The 18,698-nt window shown below is 36.9% G+C and overlaps 1 protein-coding gene across 11 annotated transcripts in view; it reads left to right on the top strand.

Annotated features, from left to right (window-relative positions):
* Window positions 1-2,919: 2,919 nt before the first annotated feature.
* LOC109077236 (disks large-associated protein 1-like) overlaps window positions 2,920-18,698 on the top strand; it is a 123,447-nt gene continuing 107,668 nt past the window's right edge. For 2 of the 11 annotated variants that reach the window (XR_006158392.1, XM_042751579.1), the window contains exon 1: window positions 2,920-3,233. The gene's annotated coding sequence lies outside the window, so the exon portion shown is untranslated. Of the gene's footprint in view, window positions 3,234-18,356; window positions 18,676-18,698 lie in introns of those variants that run through there. The other 9 variants (XM_042751576.1, XM_042751577.1, XM_042751571.1 and 6 more) reach the window with 8 other exon arrangements.

The following is an 18,698-nucleotide window of genomic DNA, read 5'->3' as shown; positions in this document are numbered from 1 at the left end:
TGTTAGAATATTTATAAAAAATGTTTAAGTCATCAAAATAATTAGATCATAATATGAAAGCGTATTTCGATTTTTATCCTTAGCATTTTTTTTAATTGATCTAGTTTTCTCACAGTCCAAAACTCATGATTCAGTAAGAATATGATGGCTTTAAGTGCTTTAAGACCACTTCCCACAATATAAAATAAAGCAGTGGCAATTTTTAATTCTTAGCTTTATTCCATGAGCAAGCAGAGTATGAACAGTGCCTTCAAGTGATGACATTTGAAAACAGCAAAATACTGAGTCACCATAAATTAAAATGGGAAAAAAAGATACCAGAAAATAAATAGATAAGCAACTAAATGGACAGTGGCTGTTAAATAAATGGATAAATATATGTATTATAAATGTTATTAGTGTTGATAGTTTTTGTAAAATACAGTGAAATGAGCCATTGTGCTTATCACAAGGAAGCCAAAAATCCAAAGTGATTACTTGGTTTTGAAGTTCTTGATTTAGGTGAACTATCCCTTTAAGTAAAATACAAATATATCCCTTTAAAGGGGACATATGATGCGATTTCAAATTTTCCTTTCTCTTTGGAGTGTTACAAGCTCTTGGTGAATAAAGAAGATCTGTAAAGTTGCAAAGACTGAAGTCTAAAATCCAAAGAGATATTTTTTATAAAAGTTAAGACTCGTCAACGCCCCCCTGAAACGGCTCGTTCTAACACGCCCCCACATCTCTACGTCAGTATGTGGGACGATTTGCATAACGCTGCCCAGATGTTCACGCAAAGAAAGAAGGCGTACCTTTTATTTTCGTCGTAGTATTGTTTTTGCTGCCGCCGCCATATAGACGCTGTGTGTTTCACTGTGAAAGCTGTAATAATAAAAAACTCCATAGTCACGGGAAGAAGGAGGCGGGAACCGGCGAACATTCAAATCAAACTTTAATAACCAAATAAACACAAAACAGCGCAACAGCCCCTCACGGGCGACTGCCGCGCACAAATAAAACCAAACCCAAAATAAAAACCCAGGCTGGTCCTCTCTCGTCCTTCACTATCGTCGCTCCTCTTTGTATCCTCCCGATCTCCTCCTCCGGGGACTCGAGACCGGTGAGTGGGAGCAGGTGTCGCTCATTTCCCCAATCACTCCACGGCCCTGCTCCGTTCCCCCTCCGTTCCCATGCTCTCGGCCCCGCCCCACTCCGCTCCCCCCACCCCTCCCTCCGGGGGGGGGGGACCGCTCACGGTGACCTGCGCCGGACTGGGGGTAAGGACAGACGAGTGAGATAAAAGGAGATGGAAGGATGAGGAGCGACAGAGACGAGAGAGGGGAGAGAGGAGAAAAAAAAAAATCTGGTTTCCAGACACGCTGCCGCTCGGCCGTCCACCGGCTGTGTGAAGTCCTCCGCGGTGCCTGGCGGTGGCACTGGACGGCCCTCGGTGGGGCCGCCGCCTGGTGGACGGAGACGGCTCCTTCGGATTCGGGCAGCGGACAGGAGTCCCCCGTTCCCTGCTCCTCCCCATCATGGCGGATGGCAGCAGGCTCCGGCCTCAGGTGTACGGCGCACCTGGCGAACGCCGACTCCTCCGCTATGGACAGCAGCCGCCCCTCCACATCACGGGCGGCCCCGGCAGCGAGTTCGTCCGTCCCCGGCAACTCACTCCAGCCACCGCCTCGAGCGTCCCACGGCGCCAGACTGCTACGCCCTGCTCCACGGCCACGCGGATTCACCCCCAGCGGCAAGGGATCTTCAGCAGCGCGTCCCTCCTTCCTCCCGGGTTTCGGCACCAATGTAATAATAAAAAACTCCATAGTCACGGGAAGAAGGAGGCGGGAACCGGCGAAATTCAAATCAAACTTTAATAACCAAATAAACACAAACACAGCGTGACAGCCCCTCACGGGCGACTGCCGCGCACAAATAAAACCAAACCCAAAATAAAACCCAGGCCTGGTCTTCTCTCGTCCTTCACTGTCGTCGCTCCTCTTTTGTATCCTCCCGATCTCCTCCGTGGGACTCGAGACCGGTGAGTGGAGCAGGTGTCGCTCATTTCCCAATCACTCCACCGGCCTCGCTCCGTTCCCACGGCTCTCGGCCCCGCCCCACTCGTCACAAAAGCGAAACTACTTTGTTTGGCCTTCCAAAAGAGGACGATATCTGCTTCGTCATGCCTGGGGCTGACTTGAGGCATTCGGCCAATCACAACGCGCTGGATAGCTGGCCGATCACAGCACACGCTTTCACCGTGGATGAAGCAGAGGTTGTCACATGTGGTTGCTGCAAGCCCAAGGTAGCTCTTCATAGAATCCACCTCAAGCCGCAGTCCTCTGCTCACTCAAGCCGGCCGCGGCTCACTCTAGGCCTCCGGGCCTCTGCTCACTCAAGGCCGCGGTGAGTGACGCTCGTTGAGAAAACAAAACTACTTTGTTTGGCCTTCCAAAAGTCAATACGACTAGAAATCATGTTTATATCACATTTATAATGGGTTTTAGGTTTATGTCTCGTCGCTCCGGCCTGAAAAGGCATCACAATATGTTAGGGCGTAAAGAAGGCGGGGCAGCTTGAGGCATTCGGCCAATCACAACGCGCTGGATAGCTGGCCAATCACAGCACACCTCGCTTTTCAGAGAGATGAGCCTTGTAAAAATCGAGGCGTTTCAGAAGGCGGGGCATAGAGGAGAAACAATAATGTACAGTATGTGGAAAATAATGTTTTTTTTAACCTTAAACCACTTAAACACATTTCATTACACCAAATACACAAAATAAGGTTCTTTTTAGCAGCATCATATGACCCCTTTAAGTAAAATAAAATACAAGACTATAAGCATCTAAATATACTTAAGATATTACTTATTACTTATTATATTACTGGATTATTATAAATAAACGTGTTCATCTTTATTTTTTTATTACTGTCTAATGCAGCGACATATTTATCAACAACGTTGGTGTCACGCTTCTGACGTACTTGTCACGTGTCTGTTGAGGCCATACCCTTCTCACACGTAAAAGTACACGACTGTCTCCTTCTGCAGGTAATCCGTGGCACGAACCACTCGCCATAGTAGGGGGACCTCCTATCCACTGCAACCCGGGCTTTAATTCCGTTCACACTGCGAGACCCCATCAGAGTCCACCGCTGAGATCCACGCAACCTGCACCGTTACGGATTTAATGTTTTTAACAGGCTGTTTTCCCGAAAGTACTGTGTTTATCTGCGCCGTGAAACTCTCGAGGTAAGGAGCGTGCATATAATTGACAGCTTAGTTTCATGCAATTGTTGGAAGCCGTGTGTGCGTTGCTTGGCTCGCGCACTGGTTTGGACGCAGGCTACTGCAAGGATGGTTTCCAGTACGTGGATTAAAGCATATGTCAGTGGTATCATTATGTATTATTGTCTCATCTCTCACTGTTTTATCTGGTGGGAAGCGGTTTAATTCTCAACATGTCACTGCAATCGATCCTGCGGCTGCGGGGAATTTGGACCGTACTCAAGTGACCATAAGGAGCGTCAGTGAACTGTTGATTGTGAGACAGTTTCAATCTCATCGTTGAATTTTAGACGTTGAACGAGAGAACCTTATGGGTGTAATGTGTTACACAGATCGACTTTAAAGTGTTTTATACGTCTACGCTTTTGGAGATTGAAGAAATAGGGACGTGGAAATGGAGAAGTTATTACGCACGTATTAAATGCAAGTGCACAGGCAAAACGCATCATAATAAATAAATCTTTCTGCTTCTATAACATTAACTGTATCGGACTCAGGCAATTATGACGTCATGTAGTGTTGCGTTCTAGTGCGTAACTGCATGGCAGCCGCGCGGAAAGGTTTACGTGAAGTAAGCTATACATAGAACTGCTTGTGTTCTGTATTTCTTTCGTTTTACATAGACACATCTTAGAGTAACACTCACTGTAAAACAATGTTTGTAACTATAGGAAAATCTTGTAGTAAAAACCTGTTTACATTACCATATCCTACGATTAAGAAATTATGTGTTTATATATGTATAACAATGTATTATTTTTTTTAATATAATGTATGAATTACCTTATAATTTAAGAGTTTGTTTCCTGTAAATTCCTTTTTTGAGGCAAAAATGTATGAATTAGGTTTGTATAATAAAAGGAACTTAAGAGAAAAAGTTGTACTATGAACACCAAGTCAATGTATTTTAAATATAAAACAATAAATGCATAATACTTAAGTACAGTACAGTAGGCTACTATATATACATACATACATAACATGTATACACCAAACAATACACACACACACAACACACACACACACACACACACACACACACACACACACACACACACACACACAGACACAGTATGAATGAAGTATGTGGCATGTTCTTACTGTAATGTCTTTGAGTCCGGAATGTGATTTTTAGCTATATGGAAATGTGTGGATTTATGAGTACATTTTTATGTTTAGGATTTCATTGGTTTCATTTCTTGTTATTATGTGTATCCAGTATGGATGGTTCTTTAAGAAATTTAATAGTAGATTCTGCTTTGTAATAGAAATGGAAGTAAAAAAAAAATTAAGAAGTAAATTAATAAAACATGACAGGTTGAAACAAAAACGTTTCATTGTTTCCAGCAACATTATTGTTTTTAATGTCCTAACCCTAAACATGACCCTCACACAAACCATTTTGCATTTTTACATTTTTATTAAGACATTTAGTCTAAGTCATTTTCTTAATGGAGACTGTTGGCTGCTCCCTTACATTAGGTTCCCATTTACACTCAACAGTCATTTTATTCAAATAATAGAGCTGTGTGTGTATTTGTGTACGAGATAGAGATTCTTCTACCTCCTCGGACCACACTGCTGCATATTCTTCATTATTAGGCTGCTTGCATATCTGTAGCTGCCAGGCTGACCGTCACACTCTTTCTCCTCATCACTTCATCTGTCAGCCAAAACACATTGAGCATTTATCAAATATTTCCACTCTTATTCAGTATGAGTGGTAATAGGTGGCCAGTTCAGCTCTATAGAACGCTCTTACACTTCATACCGAAAAATGCTTAAATATTTAATTTGCTTATTATTTGTAATGCACCCAATGAATGGCCATCTGCACTCTATCTTGAGTAAATGATTTTTTTTTCTTTCATAAATGCACAATGTGGGGGGTTGTGTATTTATTATGTGTACACACACACACACGTGCACACTCAGGCATGCCACACACAGCGCTTCTGGGCTCTATGCTGCAGGGGATTCAAATGGACCAAACATGTTCTCTGAGAACTAAAGATGTTTCATATTTAAAATATTTTTTTTTTAACCTAAGAGCTGTGCACCTCTATTTCCTATCTATCTATCTATCTATCTATCTATCTATCTATCTATCTATCTATCTATCTATCTATCTATCTATCTATCTATCTATCTATCTATCTATCTCTGTCTATCTCTGTCTGTCTGTCTATCTGTCTGTCTGTCTGTCTGTCTGTCTGTCTGTCTGTCTGTCTGTCTGAGAGTTCAGCTGGTTGCCTGCAGGCATGGTCATCAATAATGAATGTTTTTCTGATTGGTGCATCACTGTGGCACATGGCAGTAATGAGACTCTCTGAATAATAAACCAAACTTGCAGGAGATTTTTTTCCCTACCTTTGTACATTTTCAAATTAGTGTCAACATCTTTGTGTAACAGAAAACTAGAGTAGTAAACAATTTCTATAATAACTTCACCCACAATAGTTTAGAAAACTTGACAGGAGTGTTAAATGAAAATAAAATATATATTATGAACATCATAAATTTCATTTTGTTTGCAGAACTTTGTGTGTTAATGTCAAAAACACAGCTTTCAAGGATGCTGCCTTGCATTGAAAAAAAAGTTGGTGTAGGGTTGACTGAATCAATTTTCCCTCCAAAATTTACTACATTTAACAAATAATTACAAAGAAATGGTCACATTGAATTAAACATGAAAAATTGGAGTGACTGAAATAGTAATTTCATAAAGTAAAATGTATTCCTGTAATCTTTATTTGCAACTTTGACCAAAAATTTTTTTTTTTATAGTGTAGTACTGAATAAACGTAACTGTGTGTGTAGTCCTGTGCCTTTTGATTGTTTTTCATCTTCACAGAGCCTGCGGCTACACTGATAGCCCTTACTGTACTTCAGTCTCTGCGTAGCCCCTGCCTTAGGGCAGATCTCATACAAGCTCCTTTACGCTGTAGTGTGCACTTCAAATCAGATGTCAAGCCCTTTATCAGAAGTGTGTACTTCATGTCTGTGGGGTGGTAAATTCACGCACTAATCATCCATTTCAGCACAGTATCAAATCAGAAGTTTAGAGCCCTTTATCACAGCTGAGAAATACAGTTCAGTCCTGTAGGGCCCTGCAGCTGAGCTCCGGAGCCATGATGACACTGGCAGCCGGGAACCTCTCTCAGCCTTCCCAGATCCGTTTTTTCTTCAGTGTTCTATTCTGCTGCCCAAGGGAGGCCATCTGAGCAGCCATCAGTCTCTTGTTTCAGAATGATGGAGGAGAATTTGGAAAAGGTGGAATAAAGGACAAGTGAGGCTTTGAATGCTGAGGCCAAGAACTCACTGATGGGAATAAGAATCACCCATTTTAGACTTTTATAAGACAGGAAAGTGAAAGGTGATGGAAAATAATTTAGGAGAAAGAGGAGGAACAAAATCAGTATGTATGTGATGCAGAAGCATTCTTATTGAGGGGTGGTCGGGGGTTCCAGAACCCTTTAAGCACCAAAAAATTAAATTTGGGAGACCTAGTTTTTGTTTTGTTTAATTGATAGAAGAAAAAATACACTGACATGGCAAATGTAATTAGTGAAACTTTTTTACCAGTGTTTAAAAGGTGTTTTTCGATGGAAATGTTTAAACATGCTTAAGTGCTGAGCAGGAAGAAATGGGACAGTGTGGACCCTCATTATCAAATAATAAAAGTAACATTACAAATATTTGTTCATATTATTTAATATTAAAATTTTTTATATTTCTATGTATTTTTTAATTAATTTAGTATTTTCTACATTTTGCAACTCTGTGTAAATATTTAACTATACAAATATTAGGTTTATTTTAAGTGTCTTTGTTGCAGTTAAGTACTGAGTAATATTAATTAACTACATGTACTTACTATATGGTTATATTTTAGGGTTAGGATTAGGTTTTGGCTTAGGTGTACTTGCATGTAATTATACATAATTTATTGTTATTATAATAGTAGGTACATGTAACATGTATAATAACCCTAACCCTATGAGAACACCTTACAATAAAGTTTTACTAAATGTTAAAATGATAATAAAAAACAATGTTTGTATAGTAAAGTATTTTTCAAGTAAATAGCTAAAACCTTATTTTAAAAGTTAAATGTCTTAACATGGCACCTCAAAAGCATCCACTGCAATTTTATGTTTACATAATATAATGAAAACAATGCAACGTGAAATCAATCTGTACGAACAGAAATTAGGTTAGGGTAACACTTTAAATAAGAGAAAATTATGGAAAATTGGATCTAAACTCAGGACAGTGATACTCCAGGACTGATTTTGGACACCTCTGACATACAAGCATACTATCAAGAATATGAGTGACATAACATAACAAGAACATATTTGATGTTTAACATGCAGCTATATGGAGCAGAATTTTGGACCAATGAGATCTCACTGTGGGCGGAGCTACCCAGCAAACAGAAATAGAAGCCAAGTAACTAACAAAAGGACATTGCTAAATTTAAATAAACACAGAATAGTTTTTGTTGGAGATGTGGCCTGGAGAGTATAGAACACGTGGTGATGTGAGCGACCCACATGGTGTACATTTGTAGGGACATTTAAATGTCAGAGAGCAGTGAAGCGTATATTTGCAATGGTAGGTTTATGACAATGACATGATTATCTTTTACTTTTACAATCTATTAATTGTCTGTATTATCGTTATGATGAACAAAGCTGATGTTAATTGCTGAGCTTTTGAACATTGTGTCTAGAACATAAAAGCTGGTTTGTGTGTGTGTGTGTGTATGTGTGTGTTTATATTCATCTTCAACTGTCAGCTTCATTGAGCTTGCACTGCATCCTTTAAGCAAGCCAGCGGTTATATTTATGATGTGTGTGTAGAGTGTAGTGTGTAAGGGAATGTAAACAGACAGTAATAACTTGGAGAAGACAGACATGCACTGCCATCAGTTCACTTCAGTGGACTCACTGGGTGCTAATGAATGTGATTTTACACACAGACACGTGACTACAAGGCAGCCTTCTTTGAAATTCTCTGGCATGACTCGGCACTGTCAGCCTCACAGCCCTGATCTGTCACTACCGTAACACATACAATCAAACATAGCAAGAGAGAGCAAGAGAGTGACTTTAAAAGAATAAAATGACAGGGAAGGATGTAAAGTTTACAAGTTAAAAATGAGAAGGAAAGAGAAAGACAGAAAAAAGAAAGGCGTGATTATTTACTTTCAGTTTGAAGTCATACCGTACAAAGCACTTTCTGAAGAACAAAGTAAAATTAATCAATCCTTAATAAAACATAAATCTTTATATTTGTCCTTCATACCGTAATCATTTAAAGGATAGTTGCATATGACTTAAATATTTTGACATACAACAAATATTTTGAAATCGTTATTTTGAAACCTTACAAAGCTTTGTTTGAGGAATGAAATTAAAGTCATTATTATTTTGAAACCTTACAAAGCTTTGTTTGAGGAATGAAATTAAAGTCATTAATTTGTAATAAAACATAAATCTTTATATTTGCATGCATGTGTTAGATCTTCATCAGCAGTTTGCAAAATATACCATATTTTACTTGAGTTTTGAAACTAAATTTCATTAGATAATTAAAAAAATACAAAAAAAAATACAATAAACTCAAGACACCACAAAAATAGCAAGACTATATTGAGTTGGCCTTGTGGGCTGCATGCAAAAATATGCATACTGTATGACCAGCGTTGTCTGATTCACAAACAAATCACTCATACGCCAATTCAATTTAATCGTTAAAAAAAAATAAAAAAACATAAAAAAAAAATCTTAAACCCCAATTAAACCACAAAATTAAAAAAAAAATAACAAACCTGTAAATTAGAGTCAGTCTTGATGAATCCACTGAATGAACATCAATATCATTATTTAGGCCTACTGTTTGAGTTTGCATGTAGTACCTGTTAGGGCCATTTTTCTAGTTGACTAATAGTCATTTATTTAAGCCATTAATCTTTAATATAGCCTATTGTGCACTCAAACAAACACACATAAAAGCACCCACAAAAGTATGACCACGAGTGTGTCAGAAAACCAGGCATCTCCCATACAAAAAGGCAGTATTATTCAATAAGAGGAAAGAAGAAAGTGACAGCATATTAAAGATGACATACAGATGCTGATGACCAGGGGTCAGCCAGCTGCAAAATTTTTCGTTGTGTTTTTGTTTTCCATGTATATATATATATATATATATATATATTATATAATATAATGTTGTCATAGAATCTGAATTACAATGTGTTTGATTTAAGCGCTACATTTCAAAATTTTGTGTCAAAAAATTATATCGCGCATACAGCTCATGAGTTAAAAGGTGTTTCAAGAACAAATACACTTCAAAAATGTATTTGACTGTCATATATTTCATGCCATAGCTAACACATTTGTGAATATTCTGAATATTACATAAAAGCAGATTCATTCATTCGTTCATTTCAGGGGTCTATTTAATTACCATTCTGTGCAATTCATTGCGCCTTGACACCAGTTCAAAACTGAGTCCCAAAAGTCCGCGTAAGAAGCATAACACGTCAGTACTGTTATAGGCATATGAAATTCGCCTGTTTAGTTGGTTCTGTTTTCTTTCAGGATCAAAAATCACAACAAATGAAAGCGTACCGACTGATGAGACTGTAATTAGGTAAATCAGTCTTTTTATTTATTATCCATATTTTATTCTGTGATCAGTGATTGCATGGACCAAAGAGCTTTCGACATTAGGCTTGAAATATAAATTCTTTTAATACCAATTTGAAAACGTATGTTTATATACTCTATTTCCAGATATTGAGCCATTCCCATGCTTTTCTATTGAATATGTGACTGCAATGCGAAACACAATAAAATCTTTAACTTTAGGTAGCAAAAATATTTTTTAGTAATTCTGTCAATTACACTAAGGTTATTACATTGTCTGCTATATATTTGCTTCTTGATTTATTAATATGGGCAATTGATTGATAAAAATTGATCAAATTTAAGATATCAATTTATACAAAAACGAATATCTTTTAAAAAGAGTTTTCTAAAAACAAAAACGTAAATGCATGTTTTACCAAAAACAGCGCCGTTGTAGGAGGGCGCCAGCGCCTCTGCCTTTCAGTGTCAGGGAAACCAGGCCAGCAAATGTTACCATACAAATACTGGCAGAGCCAATGTATTATTTTCAATGCGTTGAATGAGATAAAGCGCTCTTCTTTGGTCAGAAAGAGCGATCGATAGGTCATAGTTTATAACAATGAACAAAATATTTTAGCATGCTGATTAAAATCTATATTATGTATAGTCGCGTGTGATAATATAACAGTAATAAATAGCCTGTTAACTTAGTCAGCGGTGTCTGCTCCTGCCCATCCAAAACCGAATCAGCTCTGGGCCACACTGTGTGTGTATGAGAAAGACAGAGAGACAGTATGTCAAGTTGCGCATTGTATATTGATTTGCATCTTTAAAAAGTGGTGGTGCCGCTCTGTAGCTTTGTGGGTTGATGTCCCACTAATTCCCAGAAACTCTTAAGGGATTTTTCTCTGTAAGTGGGAAAGTACAGTTCATGTGAGATTTATGAAAAAGGAACATTGAATAATTGATGAAGTGGAGGTGCTCTTCCCTGACTTGTTCTTCTGTAGCCCTGGTAGAACCGCAGGCACTTAATGCATTTAACTCTTCGAGAGGAACATGACAACAGGTTACGTGTGAAGCAGGGCAGAAACAAAAGATACAGCTCAAAAGCAGCGTATTTTAAATCTGATGTAACTCTTGTTCAGCTCTCCTGCATTGACTTGTTTTTTTTTTTTAAATTATATGAGGAAATGTTCTTAAATGTTTTTAAAGAACACCCGAAATTTATTGGAGGTGTGTAGAAAATGTATGGGGCCAGATTCAAGAAACTTAAAAATTACCCTTTTTTTTCTAATTTAAGAATAAATTTAACAATATTTTGTATTCCCAAAAACGTATTGAGAACTTAAGTTTTTCAAAGAATTTTTACTTTAGAATGTTCTTACAAATGTAGAATTTGAAAATCTAAGAACTCTAAGAATTTCTTAACTTTCTTTTTTCTTGAATCTGGCCCCTTCACAACTTAACTGCAAAAACCTTTCAGTTTTTCCTCAAGGACTTTCTGCATTCCTTAGAAAAATCTTAAAGAAAACTTTAGAAGAAATTCCCACACTCTGACTTGCAAAAACATTATTACAAAACAGCTTAAAAATACCCTTACGAAGTCATCACCTAAGTTATCACAAAATACAACACAAGCTACAACAGACTGTGGGGCTTTTTTCCTGCAGTTTTCTTGCGCAAGGGAAAACATGTTTTAAATTATATTAAATGTAAAGAAAGACAGCTGTAAATTCATTTAAATGCATGTTTGCTGGAATATCGTGCCATTTGGTGCAGAACATCAAAGATTTGTTTTAAATTTTGAATTCATTCCCAATAAGGCAAAATATGGAGGCAGTCTTTTTTGAAGTGTTCCAGTGTGTACGACCTAGCAACACCCTAACATGGCTAGATGAGGTCTGTGTCATCTCACTTTCCCGAAATCCTATGTTTTGTGTTGTTATATTTGTGGAGCTTTCCATACGCGTAATGGTTTTTATACTGCACAGACCATACATTCTGTCGCCCTACACCAACCATACACCTAACCCTACCCCTTACAGGAAACATTCTGCTTTTTTACAATTTAAAAAACAAAAAACTTTGTTTACTTTATTTTTAGACCAGTTTTACAAATGAGGATGTTCCCAAAGGGAGGTTTTTGGAGAATTTGTCAGTTTTAGCTCACTTTTTGGTACAAATATGTCCCCAAAATATGGTTAAGTACACACACACACACACACACACACACACAAACAAACACACACACACTCCTAAAGCACAGAGATTTGTGTAAGCAGTCGTGAGCAAGGATAATCTGCACTAGACAAGCTGTAAGAGGAGGGGAAGTGGCAGTGTGTGAAAGATCTGTCCCAGCTTAAAACAACACACACACACACACATACACACACAAAATTTACACGCACCCATGCATGGTAAATAATTACAAGCTGATCATGACAGATCAAAATATATGATATACAGTATGGGTATACAAAATTGCTTGACCTGGCAAACTCTGCTAATAATGAAAACATGTACCTGTTGTGTTTTTAAAAGCAACATGGCTTGTGTTTTAGTGTGGTTACTCAGCTGTGAAACACATACTTTGTACCTGATACTGATAAAAGAGGTTTACCTCATGCTGTGATGTTTATAAAGACCCTGTCTCCCCCTGCTCTACCTTTCCATCCCTTTATCTATCCTCTATTTTTCTCAGAATTCCCTTGAGAAGAAACAAAATTGACTTCATACCTTGTTATTGATAGACTTGGCCTGTTGGTCAGAGAGAAATAGAGTGAAAGAGGGACAGTGAAGAAAGAAAGAGACAAAGAGAGAAAGACGGTAAGCAGAGAGCAGACTTAAATGGATAGCTTACCCAAAAAAGGAAATTCTGTTATATATTCTCTGTCATGTACTAAGAAACCTGTATGACTTTCTTCTCTGAAAGAGAGTTATTTATATAGTGTATAAATATGTACATGTAAAGCCATTTATAGTTTAGTATAGTAAAGAGACTTTATTCTGTTTTAGTCTGCTTTTGTATGACTTTTTTATATTAATTATAGTGTATATTAGATTATATTGAATATTTAATTGTTCATGCTAGATTACTTTGCTGTCATTATCCTTTTAAAAAATAAAAAAACTAAAAAATAAATAGATAACACTGTTATACTGTGTAGTTAAATCTTTAGCAAAAAGTCCAAATGAATAAAAAAAAAAAATAAATAATTTGTAATGCTGTGATGGGCAAATTCTGTCATTTAAAATAATTGATTTCCGTTTTTAGAGTTTATTTTATTTAAACAAAATAATGAATAATTTATTGGTTATTGAATATAAAAATAAATATTGACTTATCAGTGTCAGCCAGAATTTAAATTTTTGTGCATTCTATATTTTATAGTCCCCATCCACTTTCATTATATAGAAAAGGACAGCATGGACATTCTGCTAAATCTTCTCTTTTTTTGTTCCACAAGAGAAAATCTTACAGGTTTGGAACAACACAAGGGTTATTAACTGACAAAAGAATTTTGGATGAACTATTCCTTTTAGACTTGAATGTGTACAGTAACTTTACAGTATAGTAGTATACAGTATCACTTATCATCATTCAACATTTGTAGGGCTTTGTGTTTTTGTGGCTACAGGCATTCAGAACCAGTTTGATTTACAATCCCACACAGATGAAGCTCTAATGCCGCCATTCATTCTCTTGCGGTGGATAGCAGGACAAGCAGCATTTAGAACCGATATTTTAAAAGGTCTATCCATCTGTCTGACACAGACAATGAATATAAATGTTAAACATTTCTGTTACTCATGCCACAGTCAGAGTAAAGTGAAGAGAGAGTGCCGGTTATAGACTGCATTTGTTTAAGAAGCATTTCATGTGGCTGGAATAGCGTGCAATAAAAATGTTAAGGAGGGGTGGATGAGAAGTGCTGATGTAGATGTATACTTGTGGCTCTCCGACATGCTGGGGTTGTAAGAGTCTGACAAATTTAATTTCACAGCCTGGAGGACACACATAAATGTGCATGTGTGCACAGATGCATGCAAACTGTAAGCATACTGACATTTACATGGGCTGTTCTAGCATGAGTAGTCCCAGCATCCCCATGAAACCAACTAACTAGCATTACCAGAGAAAGAAAGAGAACAGCAGCTATATTACCTAGGAACCTGTATGAACAGGGTTTTTTTGGATTTATGAGTCACCCTTACAAAAAAATTACTGTGGTGGTAACAGTACGGTGATGGTATCAGTTTGTAAAAACTGTAAGTATTTTGTTTGTGCTCCAATGTACTTCAAAGAAGTCTGTGCTCTTCTTATTTTCATAAAAATCACAGTATTGCAATTTTGTCAGTGCTGTGTATTGTAAAAGAGGCCATGAAATGCATTTTCAGTTTTTATATGATGTTTGTTTCTCAAGGTTAATTTATGAAGTTTTTTTTTGTGAAAGTTTTTTTTTGTGAAAATGGAAATCATTTTCCATTTTCATTTTCATTTTCACCCTCTGTGAAAAATTGGCTTAACCTCAAGGGGTGTTTATATATATTTTAATGCCACATTTTAATGCCATATTTAGTAATATTTGCAATTTATGTTTGTAATATCGATTATTTTATCATCCAATTTTTTTGAGGAGACACTGCCTGATATATACAGTATATATATATATATATATATATATATATATATATATATATATATATGTATATATATATAATGATGCTAAAAAAAAATCAACTTTGAAATCACAGGAATAAATTACATTTTAAAATATATTCAAATAGAAAACGGTTATTTTAAATATAATTTTTTTTTGTTCAAAAATGTTACCATTTTGCTGTACTTTGGATCAAATAAAAAAAACTTTGGATCAAATAAAAACTTTTGCTATATATATAGCAGCAGGGCCTTCTCTGCTGGCCCTATAAAAAATACAATTGTGTGAAAAATGTTATTATTATTATTATAATTATTATTATTATTATTATTATTAAGGTACCATTTTCATTTGTGTAATGTACACAAAATGGTCTATGATTAGTTTCATTGAGGTTGAACTGGAATATCCTACATAAAAAAACTCTCTGCGGCCAGCACTACAGATAGCGCTTTCCTTTTGTTCAAAGATGTCGCATCTGATTTGTAACGACCATTAGTGACAGAATCATTAGCCAATCAAATTTGTTCAATGACAGCACGCCCTTTGGGTCCAGCAATGTGCCCAGTGCTACCCCTAGCCAGGGTTGTCAGGTATTCTCGACAAAACCTGCCCAATCGCGTTAAAAATTGAGTTCCAGGAGTAAAATACACATTTTTGGCAGGGTTCCCCTGGTAAAATTCACATTCCAGGGGCTAAATATCACGTTACTGAGTTTGCTTCAACCAGCATACATGAAAAACAACCCATGGCAACAGTGTTAAAGTAGCCCAATTTGGCAACACTGTCCCCAGCGTTTAGTTGGGAATTTCCAAGGTATGAAAGTGAAGTTAAACAAAAAGAAAATTATAGCCGCAGTCGCCGGCACCTACACCAGATCTTGTTGCCTATCTACTAAATGCTTTTTTCACTGAGAAAGGATAAATTACTCAAACTGAATTTGCTAACAAAGGTTTTGTGCGCCATTTCAAAGATTGTAGCTATGACTGGCTAACAGCTAGCACCGAGCACAATAAGTTATTTGGCCATGTTTACTTTTTAATTCGAGTAAAGGGACACACACACAGACTTTATTTACAAGTGACAGGTGAGTGCTTTATTATTTGACGAGTATTGAATCATGCACATTGTTATGGAGGTGTATGTGGTGTGTGGATGTCCAGCATTTGTACAGTTTTGCTGCTGTGGGCACGTCATTTTAGAGCGACGTGAATGTTCATAGTGACCAGTGTATTGGTGGATTACTTTTACTGATCCATGTAGGAATTTACTCTGCATTTAACCCACCCCCATCTAGCCTGCTGTTGAAATTGCTGATCAGCTGTTGTTGTTGAGAGCCTGTGTGCAGCATAATATGCTAATTATATGCATATGTGACCCTGGACCACAAAACCAGTCTTAAGTCGTTGATTTTATAGCAATATTTTAGCAATATAGCCAAAAATAAATTTTATGGGTCAAAATTATTGATTTTTATTTTATGCAAAAAATCATTAGGTTATTGAGTAAAGATCATGTTCCATGAAGATATTTTGTACATTTCCTACAGTATATATATTAAAATGTAATTTTTGATTAGTAATATACATTGCTAAGAACTATATTTGGCCAACTTAAAGGCGATTTTCTCAATATTTAGATTTTTTTTCACACCCTCAGATTCCAGATTTTCAAATAGTTGTATCTCGGCCAAATAATGTCCAAACACTTATGACTGGTTTTGTGGTCCAGGGTCACATATATGTGTGTGTGTGTGTGTGTTGTGTATATATATATATATATATATATATATATATATAATATATATATATATTTACACTGTACATATATATATATATATTTATATATATATATATATATATATATATATATATATATATATATATATACGCTATATATATACACACACACACACACACACTTTTGTTTATATACAAAGCATGTTGTAAAGTAGAGATGAACATCTAGAAATATTTTAGTTTAAAACTATAATTTATAATTTCTTTCTTGAACAATTCCTACTGTTTGGTTAATTTGGTTATTAATATAATAAAAAATTATATAAATTGCACCCATTTTATCCAATCTTTACAGTTCTATTTTGTTTTTCCAGGTTAAAATGGTCTGTGGACCCCTGGTGGTCCTGGAGGCCAGTTTGCCCCTTTGGGTGTAAATGTTTTGTAGGTGCACCGTGTGTGTAATTGTGCTGACATTTACTTACTTCCTGTTTGCTGAGGATTACCTGCAGCGCTGGTAACTCTTCCTCTCTCTCTCTCTCTCTCTCTCACACACACACCATCAAACAAACTGTCACACCAGCAGGGTTTAGTTTTTGTTTTATTTTTTTGGCTATCAAACATTTCCACCCTCAAAGAAGAGTGTTAACATATGGCATGGGAACATGTAAACACAACTTCTTGTGGTGCCAAACACTAAATGACTTAAATCTGTTGAATTTGGCAGCCTATTTCCGGCTTGTGTGGGAGAAAAATAAAAGCCGAAGTCTTGAAAAAAAACAAAACAAACAAAACAAAAAAAAACTGTCTGGCGACACACGCTTGGTTACATCCCAAAACAAGATCTGCTTTTCCTGAAGGAAATACCAGAACTTGAAATGCAGCAAAAGAGCAGTGTTCAATTTTTAGGGAAGTATTAGACTTTGTAAAGAAATAAAAAAGGCCACAATGTACACTATCATTCTAAAGTTTTTGGGGATGCACTGAATTGATCAAAAGCGAAAGTAAAGACATTTATATAATCACAACAGATTTCAAATAAATGCTGTTCTTGGGAGCTTTCTATTCATCACAGTTTCCACCACAAAAATATTAAGAAGCAGAAACTGTTTTCAACATTGATAATAAAAGAGCAAATCAGCATCTTAGAGTGATTTCTGAAGGATCATGTGATGCTGAAGACTGTGTGACGGCTGCTGAAAATTCAAGTTTGCAATCACAGGAATAAATTGCGTTTGAAAATATAGCCTATTAAAATGGAAAACAGTTTTGCACTAATATTTCACAATATTAATGTTTTTAATGTATTTTCGATCAAATAAATGCAGCCTTGGTGAGCCTAAGAGGCTTATTTTAAAGAGTTTTTAAAAATCTCCCCAACCACAAAATTTTCAAACGTTAATATACAAAAGAAGACCAACCACAATTCATTATGCAAATATTATTCTGACACCATTGTACTTGCTGGCATTGACCTAGTCTGATTCTTGAAGGTCCCGCTCTCTCTTACTTTCTCTGGCTCTATTATTTCAAAGCAATAATGTGCTAATTCAAAAACAGGGCATTAAGGACCCATCAGTCCGTGTCTATGAGTGCCTGTGTGCCAACGTGATGTAAGAGGTCAAATTTTAGAACCTTATTGAACAGCACTCTGGAGGAAACGGCACAAACTGGAAAATGATTGGGAAGCTGGATGAAGATGAATGATTAGAAGCGCGTGAAACAGATGGAAGGAGACGATGCAGAGAAATAGAGAGAGATTGAAATGGCACTCAGGTGAAAAACGGGTTTATAGAGGTTTGGAAGTTTAATGCGAATGTCTGTCATGTCCTTTTCCCTGAATGTCATCTCTCCCGTCCTCCTCATGTGTTCTAGTTTCTCTACTTCCTATGAAAAGGAAGTTATTTATTGTGCTTTTGTGTGCGTTCCGTCATGGGTTTCGGTGTCTTATAATAAGGTGGTAACAGATTTAGCCAATCAGCAGACTGTATTATATCTATGACAGCCAGAACACAGGGGGGACTTGAGTCTGACAGATGGCTGTGTTGTGTGTGTGTGTGTGTGTGTGTGTGTGTGTATGTGCATGCATGTTCACACTTTGCATGTGTCGCGGGATGAATGTCACAGCTTTATCTGTGTATGCGAGCATATTTTTATTTGTTTGTATTTACACATGCGTAAGTGTTTGCACTTTATCTTTCTGTCTTAAGAAACCAATTTGAGTGTAAGTGTGTGCATGTCTTTTGTGTGTGTGTGTTGGCTCAAGATTCAGAAATGCCAGGAGGTCCGAGTGTAAAGGCTATATCACAGTGTGTTTTTCAGAGCAGCCGTTGACCACCCTGCACTCCACACATCCCAGCAGGTCAGTGCCTCTGCCCTCTGCAC

Source organism: Cyprinus carpio, chromosome B24, assembly GCF_018340385.1.
Source record: "Cyprinus carpio isolate SPL01 chromosome B24, ASM1834038v1, whole genome shotgun sequence".
In the NCBI taxonomy this organism is placed as follows: domain Eukaryota; kingdom Metazoa; phylum Chordata; class Actinopteri; order Cypriniformes; family Cyprinidae; genus Cyprinus; species Cyprinus carpio.
Note: the sequence above shows the minus strand (reverse complement) of the source record. Positions and strands in the feature narration are given on the sequence as shown.